Below are 16988 nucleotides of genomic sequence, written 5' to 3'. Positions count from 1 at the left end.
TGACTGAAAGCTGTGCATATACATGTTCATCATTTCATAGAATTTATATAGAATGGTTGTTACTTGTATATGCTCCAAATACTCAGCACTTATGGGTCATTTTTATGGGTCATGTAGGGTATCAGAACAGGCCATCTCAAAACAACACTGTGACATTATTATTTTGAACTGAAGGCAATTGGGAAGAAGCAGATGCAGGGAAGTTTTCTTCTCTCTCCTGTTTGCCTAAAAGTAGGATATAAATTTGTTAAGCTGTCTCCCTTTCCTATATCAAGAAGAGTAGAATTCTTTATCACCAGGAGAGAGCTTTGGACTCTTATCAACCCAGAGATGAACACCAAGAGAAATTTACATAACAAATTACCAAATGACTCTTGTTGGCCTTCAGATTACCCTCTGTATTTACCTTCCCACAGTTTGTCATCCCTAAAAGCCTAAACCTATTTTGCTTTGTCTTGTCACTTCTCCACAAATTTATTATTTTGTTAAGATGCTATGTAAACCTCAGCTTCTGATCACCTCTTTTAATGACTTATCATTGACTTCTTCCATGTTTATGCGTGATGCACATGTTAATAAATTTTTTCTCTCTTGTTAGTATATATCTTTCTGTCAGTTTATTTTGCATTCTCAGCCACTGAATATAAGAGAGTAGAGGAATTTTTTCCTCCTCTGTGATCATTTTTGGGACCATTTGATTTTTCCAGGGACAGATTTATCAGTATCCTCCTGCCTGGTTGCCCTCTGTTTAGCCAACTTTTTTTTTTTTTAGGAATGACCATATCTTTATTAAGCTGTCATGTGCTGGAGGAGGGGCTCTGTGTGTGAGTAATGGATTTGAGCAGTTGGGGAAGGCCTTTGGGAGGGTCACCCTACCCAGTCACCCCCCTCTCACTGTGCCCTCGACTCCACTCCTCCAACTTTTTTTAAAGCTAAGTAGGAGACAGGCCGTTTTCTGGTTCAGTAGGTGAAACTGAAAGTCCCTCAGTTGTGTCTGACTCTCTGCAACCCCATGGACTATACAGTCAAATGGAATTCTCCAGGCCAGAATACTGGAGTGGGTAGCCTTTCCCTTCTCCAGGAGATCTTCCCAACCCAGGGATCGAATCCAGGTCTCCCACATTGCAGGTGGATTCTTTACCAACTGAGCTAATGGAGGGGGCGGGGGGTTCAGTAGGTAGACTTCCGTTGATCCAGTTTCAGTAGATATCTCTGCCCTGCCTGATTTACTGGAGTATAGAGATTCTCTGATTCCATTTTTACCCAATGTCTTGCAGTGGAAGGGTTAAGGTAGGTGTTCTGGCTTGTGGACTGGGGAGGGAGCTGGGAATTAATCTTCTAATGACTTTAAATAGCTCTCCTTTCCCCTCTGCATTTCTCAGACTCCCACCTTGATCCCATCCTCTCTAGCTCTGAGTGTCTCCAATTTGTGAGTTTTTCTGAGGGTCTGCATTGTGAAGTGGCTTGATTCTCACTTTCATCCCTCTCTGATGGCACTTGCTATTCACTCTTTGTCTTTTCTAATTCCTTGATCCGTGTTCCAGTTTCTCAATTTTGTGAACATCTCTTGTCTGCTCTTCCCCCACTGTCTTTGTCTTTTCCCACATGTAGTCATTTTAGTGTGCTTTAAATAGAATAAATTTTTATTTTCAACTTTAGGTTGAATAGAAGAGCAGAAGAGCTCTTATAAACAAACAGACTGAGGTCAATATGAGATGTGACTCTACTCAATCAGTGACTGGCAGAATTAGAATAGAACTCTAAAGTTCTGAGATAATTTCTGTGGTGAGATTTACTGATAAGGTTTAACCAATCATCTTTCATGCCCAGGTGGCTCAGTGGTAAAGAACCCACCTGCCAAGTAGGAGAATCAGGTTCAATCTCTGGGTTAGAAAGATCTCTTGGAGAAGGAAATAGCAGCCCACTCCAGTATTCTTGCCCAGAAAAATCCCATGGACAGAGGAGCCTGGCAGGCCACAGTCCACGAGGTTGCAGAGTTGGACATGACTTAGCAACTAAACAACAACAAAGGTTCAACCAACCATCTTTCACAATTGAAATTAAGAGCCTGACTCTTCCTCCTTTTAAAATTTTTATTTTTAAAGCTAGAGTCTACTTTGGATTTTCCTACATTCCTTTGGTACAAAGGATTATGAAAGAGTCTCACAGGGACAGATATAGACTCCTGGTCGCATCAGTAGAAAGCTCTCATCTACCGGGATTCCTAAACATGAAAGTGTGTCTGAAAAAGACATCCTTTTCCAGACACCTGCTGGAAAAAGAATCCTGTCAGCCCTCCAGGCCCTGCAGAAGAAGATGACGGGCTGAGACATCATGGGCTCCAGTTTTAGCAAAAGTAGTTTGGAGGGAGGTAAGAAGAGAGAAAGGGGGCTGGCATGCTCCAGGAAATTAAAGAATGTCTGAACAGTGAAGCAACAAGATGGTAATCACCAGCAGGCTGCCTAATTGAGACTTGGCTTACTAGGATGACAGCAGAGGAAGAACCAAGATTAACAGGAGAGAAAAAAAAAAAAGATCTAATTGGAAGCTGCATTAATTTTTTGAAGAGTCAGATAATGACTGAGAAGCAGGGCAACTCTTCATATAGACAGGCTCATAATGGAAAGGAAATAGAAGATTAATCCACTGTGGATTCTCTACGCTTGGGCTGATTTAATATCCAAAGACCTCCTCTGAGCCTGTTTTCCCTCTCCTCCCTCTCAGGTTCATTTTTGAACTGGAAGGGAAGCGTTTATGTCAAAAGAAACTTGTGGGGCTGAAAAGGGATGATAACTTGGTGGTGTCAGAATGATGACTGTGTGTCACTGCCCCGTGCAAATAACAGAGGCTCAGAACTGCTCAAGCCCTCCCAGGACCTTCGAATAGGCATCCTCATGAGCTGTAAAAGGACGACTGCTGGTTAGTTACAACTGAGACAGGGTCATGGTATCTGAAGCAGTTTCACAAGGAATTTGTCAAAGCTACTTTGCAGGAGCTACGAGTAGAAGTCTGGAGATTTTAAACATAGAAAGAAGCCACAGAAACAAAAGCCTTTAGAACAGAAAAGGAGCTTACTTGCAGAGAGATTTTGCAAGGGAGCCCAGGCTTTTAATAGCTACTCTCCAAATAAAATATATTAAAGTTGTTTTAAAAAAATGTTACCAAGATTACTGTAGTATATTTGTGGTGGGAACACAGCAGTTGTTACACTTGATTGTCAGGTACTCAAAGGTAATCTTTTATCTGGAGACATCAGGACTTCAGAAGTCAGAAATAAAGTTTTTTGTTGCTATTTTTTAATGAGTTGTGACCTAAGGGTTCAACATCTCACTTAAAGGCATACATATTGTGGGTTGTTTTTTTTCCAGACCACAACTGCATATGGTAATAGAGCAAGTCATGCAATTTTTTTTTTTTTTTTTAGTTTCCCAGTGCCTATGAAGTTATATTTGCACTATATTGTAGTCCATTAACTATGAGAGAGCATTGCATCTAAAGCATGTAAATGAAAACTGCTAACCATCATCTGAATCTTAGCAAGTTATAATCTTTTTGCTGATAGAGAGTCTTGCTTCAGTGTTGATAGCTGCTATCTGATCAGGGTGGTGGTTGTGGCAGTTTCTTGAAATAAGACAACAATGAAGTGTAATGCATTGATTTTCTCTCTTCCTTTCATGAATGATTTCTCTGCAGCATTCAATACTTCCTGGTAGCATTTTACCCACAGTAGTACTCTTGCCTAGAAAATCCCATGGATGGAGCAGCCTGGTAGGCTGCAGTCCGTGGGGTCGCTAAGGGTCGGAGACAACTGAGCGACTTCACTTTCACTTTTCACTTTCACACATTGGAGAAGGAAATGGTAACCCACTCCAGTGTTCTTGCCTGGAGAATCCCAGGGATGGGGGAGCCTGGTGGGCTTCCGTCTATGGGGTCACACAGAGTTGGACAAGACTGAAGTGACTTAGCAGCAGCAGCAGCAGCAGACCTTCTTTCAAAATTGAGGTTGATCCTCTCAAACCCTGAAGCTGCTCTATCAACTAGGTTTATGTAATATTCTAAATTCTTTGTTGTTATTTCAATAACCCTCACAGCATCTTCACTAGAGTTCAGATCAGTCGCTCAGTCATGTCCGACTCTTTGCGACCCCATGAATCACATCACGCCAGGCCTCCCTGTCCATCACCAACTCCCGGAGTTCACTCAAACTCATGTCCATTGAGTCGGTGATGCCATCCAGCCATCTCATTCTCGGTCGTCCCCGTCTCCTCCCACCCCCAATCCCTCCCAGCATCAGAGTCTTTTCCAGTGAGTCAACTCGTCGCATGAGGTGGCCAAAGTATTGGAGTTTCAGCTTTAGCATCAGTCCTTCCAATGAACACCAAGGATTGATCTCCTTTAGAATGGACTGGTTGGATCTCCTTGCAGTCCAAGGGACTCTCAAGAGTCTTCTCCAGCACCACAGTTCAAAAGCATCAATTCTTCAGCGCTCAGCTTTCTTCACAGTCCAACTCTCACATCCATACATGACCACGGGAAAAACCATAGCCTTGACTAGGCAGACCTTGGTTGGCAAAATAATGTCTCTGCTTTTTAATATGCTATCTAGGTTGGTCTTAACTTTCCTTCCAAGGAGTAGCGTCTTTTAATTTCCTGGCTGCAATCAGCATCTGCAGTGATTTTGGAGCCCAAAAAAATAAAGTCTGACACTGTTTCCACTGTTTTTCCATCTATTTCCCATGAAGTGATGGGACCAGATGCCATGATCTTTGTTTTCTGAATGTTGAGCTTCAAGCCAACCTTTTCACTCTCCTCTTTCACTTTCATCAAGAAGCTTTTGAGTTCCTCTTCACTTTCTGCCATAAGGGTGGTGTCATCTGCATATCTGAGGTTATTGATATTTCTCCCAGCAAACTTGATTCCAGCTTGTGCTTCTTCCAGCCCAGCGCTCCTCATGATGTACTCTGCATAGAAGTTAAATAAACAGGGTGACAATATACAACCTTGACGTACTCCTTTTCCTATTTGGAACCAGTCTGTTGTTCCATGTACAGTTCTAACTGTTGCTTCCTGACCTGCATACAGGTTCCTCAAGAGGCAGGTCAGGTGGTCTGGTATTCCCATCTCTTTCAGAGTGTTCCACAGTTTATTGTGATCCACACAGTCAAAGGCTTTGGCATAGTCAATGAAGCAGAAATAGACATTTTCTGGAACTCTCTTGCTTTCTCCATGATCCAGCGCATGTTGGCAATTTGATCTCTGGTGCCTCTGCCTTTTCTAAAACCTGCTTGAACATCTGGGAGTTCATGGTCCACATATTGCTGAAGCCTGGCTTGGAGAATTTTGAGCATGACTTTACTAGCGTGTGAGATGAGTGCAATTGTGTGGTAGTTTGAGCATTCTTTGGCATTGCCTTTCTTTGGTATTGGAATGAAGACTGACCTTTTCCAGTCCTGTGGCCACTGCTGAGTTTTCCAAATTTGCTGGCATATTCAGTGCAGCATTTTCACAGCATCCTCTTTCAGGATTTGAAATAGCTCAATTGGAATTCCATCACCTCCACTAGCTTTGTTCGTAGTGATGCTCTCTAAGGCCCACTTGACTTCACATTCCAAGATGTCTGGTTCCAGGTGAGTGATCACACCATCGTGATTATCTTGGTCATGAAGATCTTTTTTGTACAGTTCTTCTGTGTATTCTTTCCACCTCTTCTTAATATCTTCTGCTTCTGTTAGGTCCATACCATTTCTGTCCTTTATTGAGCCCATCTTTGCATGAAATGTTCCCTTGATATCTCTAATTTTCTTGAAAAGATCTCTTGTTTTTCCTATTATGTTGTTTTCCTCTATTTCTTTGCATTGATCGCTGAGGGAGGCTTTCTTATCTCTCCTAGCTATTCTTTGGAACTCTGCATTCAGATGCTTATATCTTTCCTTTTCGCTTCTCTTCTTTTCACAGCTATTTGTAAGGCCTCCTCAGACAGCCATTTTGCTTTTTTGCATTTCTTTTCCATGGGGATGGTCTTGGTCCCTGTCTCCTGTACAATGTCACGAACCTCTGTCCAGAGTTCATCAGGCACTCTATGTATCAGATCTAGTCCCTTAAATCTATTCCTCACTTCCACTGTATAATCATAAGGGATTTGATTTAGGTCATATCTGAATGGTCTAGTGGTTTTCCCTACTTTCTTCAATTTAAGTCTGAATCTGGCAATAAGGAGTTCATGATCTGAGCCACAGTCAGCTCCTGGTCTTGTATTTGCTAACTGTATAGAGCTTCTCCATCTTTGGCTGCAAAGAATATAATCAATCTGATTTCGGTGTTGACCATCTGGTGATGTCCATGTGTAGAGTCTTCTCTTGTGTTGTTGAAAGAGGGTGTTTGCTATGACCAGTGCATTCTCTTGGCAAATCTCTATTAGCCTTTGCCCTGCTTCATTTCGTGCTCCAAGGCCAAATTTGCCTGTCACTCCAAGTGTTTCTTGACTTCCTACTTTTGCATTCCAGTCCCCTATAATGAAAAGGAAATCTTTTTTGGGTGTTCGTTCTAAAAGGTCTTGTAGGTCTTCATAGAACCGTTCAACTTCTTCACTAGATGTTGATTCCAATTCAAGAATCTACCTTCTTTCCTCATCAGTAAGAAGCAACTCATCTTTCATCATGAAATTGCAGCAATTCAGTCACATCTTCAGGCTCCACATGTAATTCTAGTTCTCTATTTCCACCACATCTGTAGTTACTTCCTCTACTGAAATCTTATACCCCTCAAAGTCATCTATGAGGATTGGAAACAATTTCTCTTAAACTTCTGTTAATGTTGATATTTTTCTAATGAATCACAAAAGTTCTTAATCACATCTAAAATGGTGTTTCCTTTCCAGAAGGCTTTCAATTTAGTTTTCCTAGATCCATCAGAGGAATCCCTATCTATAGCAGCTGTAGGCTTATGAAATATATTTCTTAATAAGACTTGAAAACTAAAATTACTCCTTGATCCACAGGCTGTAGAATAGATGTTGTGTTAGTAGGCATAAAAACATTAATCACCTGTGCATTTCCTTCAGAATTCTTGAATGGCCAGGTGCATTGTCAATGAGTGATAATATTTTTAAATGAATCTTTTGTTTTCTAATAGTAGGTCTCAACAATGGGCTTAAAATATACAGCAAAGCCTGGATATGCTGTCGTTCAGGCTTTGTTGTGCCATTTATTGAGTGTAGGAAAAGTAGATTTAGCATAATTCTTAAGGACCCTGGGATTTTCAGAATGGTAAATGAACAGTAGTCATGTACGAATGTGAGAGTTGGGTGATGAAGGCTGAGCACCAAAAAGTTGATGCTTTCTTTTTTTTTTGAGGATAGATTTCTGTTTTTTATTTATTTATTTTTTTTACTCTTGAGAGTCCCTTGGACAGCAAGGAGATCAAACCAATCAATCCTAAAGGAAATCAGTCCTGAATATTCATTGGATGGACTGATGCTGAAGCTCTAATACTTTGTTTATTAATACTTTGATGCAAAGAATGGACTCATTGGAAAAGACCCTGATGCTGGTAAAGATTGAGGACAGGAGGAGAAGGGGGTGACAGAGGATAAGATGGTTGGATGGCCTCACTGACTCAATGGCCATGAATTTGACCAAACTCTGGGAGATGGTGTAGGACAGGGAAGCCTGGCATGCTGCAGTCCATGAGGTTGCAAAGAGTCAGACATGACTTAGCAACTGAATAGCAGCAATAAAGAACATTTGCTTCAGCTTAGAGTCATTGGCTGCATTAGCCTCTATCAAGAGGGTCAGCTTGTCCTGTGAAGCTTTGAAGCCATGCACTGACTTTTCCTCTCAAGCTGGTGATGTACTGAATGACATCTTATTCCAAGATAAGGCAATTTTATGTACATTGAAAATCTGTTTAGTGCAGTCATCTTCATTAATTATCTAAGCTAGACCTTCTGGATAACTTGCTGCAGCTTCTAGATCAGCACTTTCTGCTTTTCCTTGCACCTCTGCTAGATTCAAACCTCTTCTGTGGCTTTGTCACTTCTCTCAGCCTTCACAGAATTGAAGAGAGTTAGGGCCTTTCTCTGGACTAGAGTTTGGCTTTAGGAAATGTTGTGGCTGGTTTGATCTTCTATCCAGACCAGTAAAACTTTTTCCATATCAGCAATAAGGCTTCTTTGTTTACTTTATTCATGTTTTCATGGGAGTAGGCTTCTAACTTCCTTCAAGAACTCTTTATTTGCAAATACAACTTGGCAAACTGCTGTAAGAATCCTCGCTTTTACCCTGTCTTGACTTTCAACATACCTTCCTCACTGAGTGTAATGATTTCTAAATTTTGACTTAAAGTGAGAGACATGTGACTTCCTTTGCTTGAACACTTTAGAGGTCATTGTAGGGTTATTAATTGGCCAAATTTCAATATTGTTGTGTCTCAGAGAATAGGAAGGGCTGAGGAGTAGGAAAGAGATGGGGAAACATCTGATCAGTGGAGCACTCAGAACACACACAACATTTATCGTTTGCTGTCTTTTATGGGTATGGTTCATGGTGCCCCAAAATAATTATAATAACATCAAAGATCGCAGATCACCATGACAAATGTAAAAATGATGAAGCTGGAAATATTGTGAAGATTACCTAAATGTGACACAGAGACATGAAGTGAGCAAATGCTTTTGGGAAAATGGCGCCAATGGACTTGCTCAACTCAGGGTTGCCACAAGTCTTCAATTTATAAAAAGCATAATATCTTCAAAATGCAATAAAGCAAAGTGCCAGAAAAGATGACGTATGCCTGTATTTTGAGAATCAAGCTAAAATGGGCAAAGCTGGTTTTGTTTCTTGTTTTGTTGTTATTGCTGTTCTTAGGTACGAAGAACTTTCTAGCAGGGGCATTGGGAATGGTTTGCAGTTACTCACTAAGGAGGCAGAGCAGGGTGTCAGTTTCGCTTTCAGACCCTCCATACTGATTTGCTCACATACTTTTACTTAGCACTTTTATGATTCACATCATTAATCTGATATTTCCTTTAATCTGGCTGGTTTACAAACATAGATGTAATGAGAAATGTTGCTTAATGCACAAATACCTGCTTATGATGCAGTTAATAAAACTAGAGTCATAGGATCCTAAAGCTTGGGAGTTAGTTTGTGTCTGAAAGTTTTATAAAGCCTTTAGGGCTGAGCCTTTTTCCTTTTTTAGTGCTAGAAGCATTTTTATTGCCTTTATCAATTTGTCTACTGAAATCAAAAGCCATTCAATTCTCTTCTCCCAGGTTTCACCTGCAGTACCACTTTTCCTGGCCAGCTAGAACATAATATTCTTTTATTTTTTTTTACTTTATTTTTTTATTTTATTGGAGGCAACTTACCTTACATTAATATATTGGTTGGTTTTGCCACACATTGACATCAATCCGCCCCGGGTGTACATGTGTTCCCCTTCTTGAACCCTTCTCCCACCTCCCTCCTCTCCATATCCTCCCTCCAGGTCATCCCCGTGCACCAGCCCCAAGCATCCTGTATCAGGCGTCGAACCTGGACTGGTGATTCATTTCACATATGATAATATACATGCTACAATGCCATTCTCCCAAATCATCCCACCTTCACCCTCTCCCACAGAGTCCCAAAGACTGTTCTATATGCCTATGTCTCTTTTGCAATTTCGTATGCAGGGTTAAGGTTACCATCTTTCTAAATTCCGTATATATGTGTTAGTATACTGTATTGATGTTTTTCTTTCTGGCTTACTTCACTCTGTATAATAGGCTCCAATTTCATCCACCTCATTAGAACTGATTCAAATGCATTCTTTTTGATGGCTGAAAAATACTCCATTGTGTATATGTACCAAAGCTTTCTTATCCATTCATCTGCAGATGGACATCTAGGTTGCTTCCATGTCCTGGCTATTATAAACAGTGCTGCAATGAACATTGGAGTACATGTGTCTCTTTCAATTCTGGTTTCCTCAGTGTGTATGCCCAGGAGTGCGATTGCTGGATCATATGGCAGTTCTATTTCCAGTTTTTTGAAGATTCTCCACACTGTTCTCCATAGTGGCTGTACTAGTTTGCATTCCCACCAACAGTGTAAGAGGGTTCCCTTCTCTCCACACCCTCTCCAGCATTTATTGCATGTAGACTTTTGGATAACAGCCATTCTGACTGGTGTGAAATGGTATCTCATTGTGGTTTTGATTTGCATTTCTCTGATTATGAGGGATGTTGAGCATTTTTGCCTGTGTTTGTTAGCCATCTTTATGTCTTCTTTGGAGAAATGTCTGTTTAGTTCTTTGGCCCATTTTTTGATTGGGTCATTTATTTTTCTGGAATTGAGCTGCAGGAGCTGCTTGCATATTTTGGAGATTAATCCTTTATCAGTTGCTTCATTTGCTATTATTTTCTCCCATTCTGAAGGCTGTCTTTTCACCTTGCTTATAGTTTCCTTTGCTGTGCAGAAGCTTTTGATTTTAATTAGGTCCCATTTGTTTATTTTTGCTTTTATTTCCAATATTCTGGGAGGTGGGTCTTGGAGGATCCTGCTGTGAATATGTCAGAGAGTGTTTTGCCTACGTTCTCCTCTAGGAGTTTTATGGAATCTGGTCTTACATTTATCTCTCTAATCCATTTTGAGTTTATTGTGGTGTATGGTGTTAGGAAATGTTCTAGTTTCATTCTTTTACAAGTGGCTGACCAGTTTTCCCAGCACCACTTGTTAAAGAGACTGTCTTTTCTCCATTTTATATTCTTGCCTCCTTTGTCAAAGATAAGCTGTCCATAGGTGCGTGGATTTATCTCTGGGCTTTCTATTTGGTTCCATTGATCTATATTTCTGTCTTTATGCCAGTACCATAATGTCTTGATGACTGTGGCTTTGTAATAGAGTCTGAAGTCCGGCAGGTTAATTCCTCCAGTTCCATTCTTCTTCTTCAAGATTGCTTTGGCTATTCGAGGTTTTTTTTATTTCCATACAAATTGTGAGATTATTTGTTCTAGTTCTGTGAAAAATATCGTTGGTAGCTTGATAGGGATTGCATTGAATGTATAAATTACTTTGGTTAGTATACTCATTTTTACAATATTTATTCTTCGAATCCACGAACACGGTATGTTTCTCCATCTATTAGTGTCCTCTTTGATTACTTTCAGTAGTGTTTTATAGTTTTCTACGTACAAGTCTTTTGTTTGTTTAGGTAGATATATTCCTAAGTATTTAATTCTTTTCGTTGCAACAGTGAATGGAATAGTTTCCTTAATTTCTCTTTCTATTTTCTCATTATTAGTGTATAGGAATGCAAGGGATTTCTGTGTGTTGACTTTATATCCTGCAACTTTACTGTATTCATTGATTAGCTCTAGTAGTTTTCTGGTAGAGTCTTTAGGGTGTTCTGTGTAGAGGATCATGTCATCAGCGAATAGTGAAAGTTTTACTTCTTCTTTTCCAATTTGCATTCCTTTTATGTATTTTCCTGCTTTGATTGCTGTAGCCAAAACTTCCAGAACTATGTTGAATAGTAGTGGTGAGAGTGAGCACCCTTGTCTTGTTCCTGACTTTAGGGGAAATGCTTTCAGTTTTTCACCATTGAGGATAATGTTTGCTGTGGGTTTGTCATATATAGCTTTTATTATGTTGAGATATGTCCCTTCTATTCCCACTTTCTGGAGGGTTTTTATCATAAATGGATGTTGAATTTTGTCAAAGGCTTTCTCTGCATCTATTGAGATAATCATATGATTTTTTATTTTTCAGTTTGTTAATGTGGTGTATTACATTGATTGATTTGCGGATATTGAAGAATCCTTGCATTCCTGGGATAAAGCCCACTTGGTCATGATGTATGATCTTCTTAGTGTGTTGTTGGACTCTGATTGCTAGAATTTTGTTAAGGATTTTTACATCTATGTTCATCAGTGGTATTGGCCTGTAGTTTTCTTTTTTTGTGGGATCTTTACCCGGTTTTGGAATTAGGGTGATGGTAGACTCATAGAATGAGTTTGGAAGTTTCCCTTCCTCAGCAATTTTCTGGAACAGTTTGAGTAGAATAGGTGTTATCTCTTCTCTAAATTTTTGGTAGAATTCAGCTTGAAGCCGTCTGGACCTGGGCTCTTGTTTGCTGTAAGATTTCTGATTACAGCCTCTAGTTCCGTGCTTGTGATGGGTCTGTTCAGATTTTCTATTTCTTCCTGGTTCAGTTTTGGCAAGGTGTACTTTTCTAGGAATTTGTCCATTTCTTCCAAGTTATTCATTTTATTGCCATATAATTGCTGATAGTATTCTCTAATAATCCTTTGTATTTCTGTGTTGTCAGTTGTGATCTCTCCATTTGCATTTCTAATTTTATTGATTTGGTTCTTTTCCCTTTGTTTCTTGATGAGTCTGGCTAGTGGTTTGTCAATTTTATTTACCTTCTCAAAGAACCAGCTTTTGGCTTTGTTGACTTTTGCTATGGTCTCTTTTGTTTCTTTTGCATTTATCTCTGCCCTCATTTTTATGATTTCTTTCCTTCTACTAACCCTGGGGTTCTTCATTTCTTCCTTTTCTAGTTTATTTAGATGTAGAGTTAGGTTATTTAGTGACTTTTTTCTTGTTTCTTGAGGTGTGCCTGTATTGCTATGAACTTCCCCCTTAGCACTGCTTTTACAGTGTCCCAGAGGTTTTGGGTTGTTGTGTTTTCATTTTCATTCATTTCTATGCATATTTTGATTTCTCTTTTGATTTCTTCTATGATTTGTTCATTATTCAGCAGCGTGTTGTTCAGCCTCCATATGTTGGCATTTTTAATAGTTTTTCTCCTGTAATGAGATCTAATCTTACTGAATTGTGGTCAGAAAAGATGCTTGGAATGATTTCAATTTTTTTGAATTTACCAAGGCTAGATTTATGTCCCAGGATGTGATCTATCCTGGAAAACGTTCCGTGTGCACTTGAGAAAAAGGTGAAATTCATTGTTTTGGGGTGAAATGTCCTATAGAGATCTATTAGGTCTAACTGCTCTATTGTAGCAGCAGCAGCAGCAGCAGCAGCAGCAGCAGCAGCAGCTCTATTGTATCATTTAAAGTTTGTGTTTCCTTGTTAATTTTCTGTTTAGTTGATCTATCCATAGGTGTGAGTGGGGTATTAACGTCTCCCACTATTATTGTGTTATTGTTAATTTCCCCTTTCATACTTGTTAGTAATTGTCTTACATATTGTGGTGCTCCTATGTTGGGTGCACAAATATTTATAATTGTTATATCTTCTTCTTGGATTGATCCTTTGATCATTATGTAGTTTCCTTCTTTGTCTCTTTTCACAGCCTTTGTTTTAAAGTCTATTTTATCTGATATGAGTATTGCTACTCCTGCTTTCTTTTGGTCTCTATTTGCGTGGAATATCTTTTTCCAGCCCTTCATTTTCAGTCTGTATTTGTCCCTCGTTTGAGGTGGGTCTCTTGTAGACAACATATATGGGGGTCTTGTTTTTGTATCCATTCAGCCAGCCTTTGTCTTTTGGTTGGGGCATTCAACCCATTTACATTTAAGGTGATTATTGATAAGTATGATCCTGTTGCCATTTTCTTTATTGTTTTGGGTTCGAGTTTATATACCCTTTCTGTGTTTCCTGTCTAGAGAAGATCCCTTAGCATTTGTTGGAGAGCTGGTTTGGTGATGCTGAATTCTCTCAGCTTTTGCTTGTCTGTAAAGCTTTTGATTTCTCCTTCATATTTGAATGAGATCCTTGCTGGGTATAGTAATCTGGGCTGTAAGTTACTTTCTTTCATCACTTTAAGTATGCCTTGCCATTCCCTCCTGGCCTGAAGAGTTTCTGCTGAAAGATCAGCTGTTATCCTTATGGGGATCCCCTTGTGTGTTATTTGTTATTTTTCCCTTCTGCTTTTAATATTTGTTTTTTGTGTTTGATCTTTGTTAATTTGATTAATTTGTGCCTTGGAGTATTTTGCCTTGGGATTATACTGTTAGGGACTCTCTGTGTTTCTTGAACTTGGGTGATTATTTCCTTCCCCATTTTAGGGAAATTTTCAACTATTATCTCCTCAAGAATTCTCTCATAGTCTTTCTTTGTCTTCTTCTTCTGGGACTCCTATGATTCGAATGTTGGGGCGTTTAATAATGTCCCATATGTCTCTAATATTGTCCTCATTTCTTTTAATTCGTTTTTCTTTTTCCGTCTCTGTTTCATTTATTTCTACAATTCTATCTTCTAGCTCGCTTATCCTGTCTTCTGCCTCCATTGTTCTACTGTTTGTTCCCTCGAGAGTGTTTCTGATCTCATCTATTGCATTATTCGATATATTGACTCTTTTTTATCTCCTCTAATTCCTTATTAAACATTTCTTGCAACTTCTCAATCCTTTTCTCCAGTTTATTTATCTGTAACTCCATTTTGCTTTCCAGATTCTGAATCATTTTCACAGTTAAAATTCAAAATTCTTTATCGGGTAGGTTCCCTATATCTTCCTCTTTTGTTTGTGTTGGTGGACATTTATCCTGTTCCTTTACTTGCTGGGTATTTCTCTGCCTCTTCATCTTGGTTATATTGCTGTGTTTGGGGTGGCCTTTCCGTCTTCTGGCAGTTTGTGGAGTTCTCTATATTATGTAGTTACCTCGTTGTGTGTGGGGTTGGATGGGTGACTTGTCAAGGTTCCCTGGTTAGGGAAGCTTGTGTCGATGTTCTGGTGGGTGGAGCTGGATTTCTTCTCTCTGGAGTGCAGTGAAGTGTCCAGTAATGAGTTTGAGATGTCAGTGGGTTTGAGGTGGCTTTGGACAGCCTGTATATTGAAGCTAGTGCTATTCTCCTGTGTTGCTGGATAGTTTGCGTAGTATGTCTTTCACTGAAACTTGTTGACCCTTGGGTGGTGCCTGGTTTCAGTGTATGTATGGAGGCATTTGATGAGTACCTATCAATTAATGTTCTCTGGAACGGGAGATCTCTGGTGTTCTCAGGGTTTGGACTTAAGCCTCTGCCCCTGGTTTTCAGTCTTATTCTTGCAGTAGGCTCAAGGCTTCTCCCTCTGTTACTTCCAAGGCAGTTCCTTCTGTTGAAAAAGCTCTTCTGTTTTCTGGTCTCCTCAGTGTCTAATTCCCGTCCTGACACCAGGATGTGGTGGTGGACACTTTTTTTTTCTCTCCGGCTCACCTGTTCAGTCCTGCTGTGGGGAGGGAGGAACACAGCCAACAAATATCCCTGGCATCTGTGGGGAGTGCTCGCAGTGTCTCAGCTACACTGGGAATGCTCCCGCCCGAGGTGTGTGTGCTTTCTCTGTTTATGCTGCTTAGGCTCTAGGTTGCTCTGCCAGGAGCTGTCTGCAGCAGGCGCTGGGTTGCATGCACTTCCCAGGTCTGAGCGGCTCAGGTTCAGGTCCTCGGGTACTCCACAAAGGCGCAGACTTGGCTGGGCCTGTGTTTTGTGCCTTCCCCGGTCCAAGCATCTCAGGTGACCAGGCGTTTGGCGAGTGCAGTCGCTGTGACTTATCACCTTCCCTGTCCTTGCCACTCGGTTTTCTGGGTGTACAACCGGTGCACTTTCTCAGGCGGATATCTACCGGACTGAACCCAAGAAGTCTTGGTTAGCAAGGAAGCCTGCCTGCAGCTTGGTATGGGAAGCCTCTCTGGGGCCGCGGCTGCCCCAACCCTGGCGCCGGGGCTGCCCCCACCCTGGCACTGGCCGCCCTCCCTGCCTGTGTCGCTGGGGGCTGGGGGATGGGCCACCCGCTGCTGGCTCGCTCTGCTCAGTGCTTTGTTCTGTGAGCAGGGCTGGCGGAGTCTTGGGTTGGGGCTTTTGGCAGCCTTTTCGCCTTTTAGCTTCATGTCTGCTTCGCAATCTTAAGTTCACACCCTCAGCTTGCCCTGGGGCTTTCAAGCCGGGTTCTCCCTCTAAGCGCCGCCGCCGGCACCTCCCTGCCCAGCCCCCGCCTGCTAGTTGGGGGTGCGGGCGTCTGTGCCACTTCTCCACTGAGAGTTTCCTCTGGGCACTTAGTCGATGGGTTTTAATTATTTATGTCTTTTGTCTCCCAGTTATGTGGCCCTCTGAGGTTCCACTAGTCAGTGTTTCCAGGTGTTTGGAAACTTCTTTTTTTTTTTTTTTTTTAAGCCTCTCTTCCCAGGACAGAGCTCCGTCCATCCCTCTTGTCTCTCTTTTTATCTTTTATACTATTTCCTACCTCCTTTCGAAGACTCTGGGCTGCTTTTCTGGGTGCCTGATGTCCTCTGCCGGTATTCAGAAGTTGTTTTGTGGGATTTACTCAGCGTTCAAATGTTCTTTTGCTGATTTTGTGGGGGATATAGTGGTCGCCCTGTCCTATTCCTCCGCCATCTTCCCGTGCTCCTCCAATATTCTTTACCATCAATAAATCTAGGATTTCATAAGCCACAAAACAGGTGCCACACCAATTTTTTGTATAAAATTTATAGGCATCATTTTCTCGTATGCCTGCAATGAGGGAGACCTGCTCCTTAATCGTCAGCTTATCATATCCAATTAAATGAGATTTGTTTTTTTATGTGACATTTCTAGAATGGTCAAGATTATAAACCCAGTTTTTCTAATTATATTCTAGTAGAAAGAAGGACATATTCTTACTAAAAAATTGTGAATAACATGGTCTTAAAAAGTAAAAAAAAAATTAGTAAACACTTCGCATAATATTTAATCATTGTAATCTCTATTTTGAGTTGTTTTTATGTCATTTTTCCAGAATCATAAATCTTAGATTTTTAAATTTATTTATTAGTTTACAATCTTATTAAGATATTTTGTAGACTATTTTCCCTGAATTTTGAGAATTTGGTTATAGTAAGATACCATTTAAAGAGTATTTCATTTTAACTTAATATGTGTATCAGTTCAGTTCAGTCGCTAGTGAAAGTGAAAGTGAAGTTGCTCAGTGTGTCCAACTCTTTGCGACCGCGTGGATGGTAGGCTACCAAGCTCCTCCGTCCATGGGATTCTCCAGGCAAGAATACTGGAGTGGGTTGCCATTTCTTTCTC

This window comes from Moschus berezovskii, chromosome 3, assembly GCF_049115385.1.
Source record: "Moschus berezovskii isolate FMDL1 chromosome 3, NW_MosBer_1.0, whole genome shotgun sequence".
In the NCBI taxonomy this organism is placed as follows: domain Eukaryota; kingdom Metazoa; phylum Chordata; class Mammalia; order Artiodactyla; family Moschidae; genus Moschus; species Moschus berezovskii.
This window is presented reverse-complemented; position numbering follows the sequence as displayed.